Source organism: Penaeus monodon, chromosome 23 (genome assembly GCF_015228065.2).
Source record: "Penaeus monodon isolate SGIC_2016 chromosome 23, NSTDA_Pmon_1, whole genome shotgun sequence".
NCBI lineage: Eukaryota > Metazoa > Arthropoda > Malacostraca > Decapoda > Penaeidae > Penaeus > Penaeus monodon.
The window spans coordinates 37,854,460-37,855,231 of record NC_051408.1 but is presented as its reverse complement, the minus strand read 5'-3'; the positions used below and the strand labels follow the sequence as shown (position 1 = coordinate 37,855,231).

At 37.3% G+C, this 772-nt stretch overlaps 1 pseudogene; it reads right to left on the bottom strand.

Moving 5' to 3' along the window:
- LOC119588236 overlaps positions 1–772 on the bottom strand; it is a 9,922-nt pseudogene that overhangs the window by 4,206 nt on the left and 4,944 nt on the right.

The window sequence follows — 772 nt, the reverse complement described above, 5'->3', positions numbered from 1 at the left end:
ATCTTAAAGAATAAACATGGAAAAAAGTATCAAATGTTAATACAGGAGTTCTGTGTCACTTAAACATTCACAGACACAGATAATTATGTGGTTCTGACACAGGGCAAATACCAAATTTCATATATAGTGTATATATATGAATTACGCGGTGCACCTGCTTTCCCCACTGAATACCTAAGGATACTGTGTACATACAATTAGTCTTCTACATGTCAGATGTATCTTGCCAGGAGTATATTCAAAAATAGACTAATTACTGTACAGTATTTCAAATGCACAAAATAATAAAAATAGCTGAGTTCTATAAGATACAATGGTTATGTATCGTAGATTATGTATCTACTATAGTAATCCCATGCTGGCAAAACAAACGGTTTTGTATACAAACAAGAGAAACATGGATGATGTTTGGTGCTGATGCACTGTGCTACATCTAGTTAGATAGCAACAGATCCACTGGATTTCTAATTTCAGTATAATCTTATGGAAAGCAGAACAGACCTACAGTCAAACATCTGCCCAAACAGACATATTTGACAATGACATATTTATAAGGGGGTAAAGGACAAGTAACACAATTAAAATGAACACCACACGTAATACTCCACTGGTCCACCACATTGTGGCACGTGACCACAAAATTGCAGGATTGGTGTTGACACAACTCCAAAGTCTTTTACTTCACCACCAGCTGCCTTGACACCAAGCAACAACGGCATCACGCAGTCTGTCACTACTTGGCCTGATGGCAAAAGGGAAAACTGGTGCTACA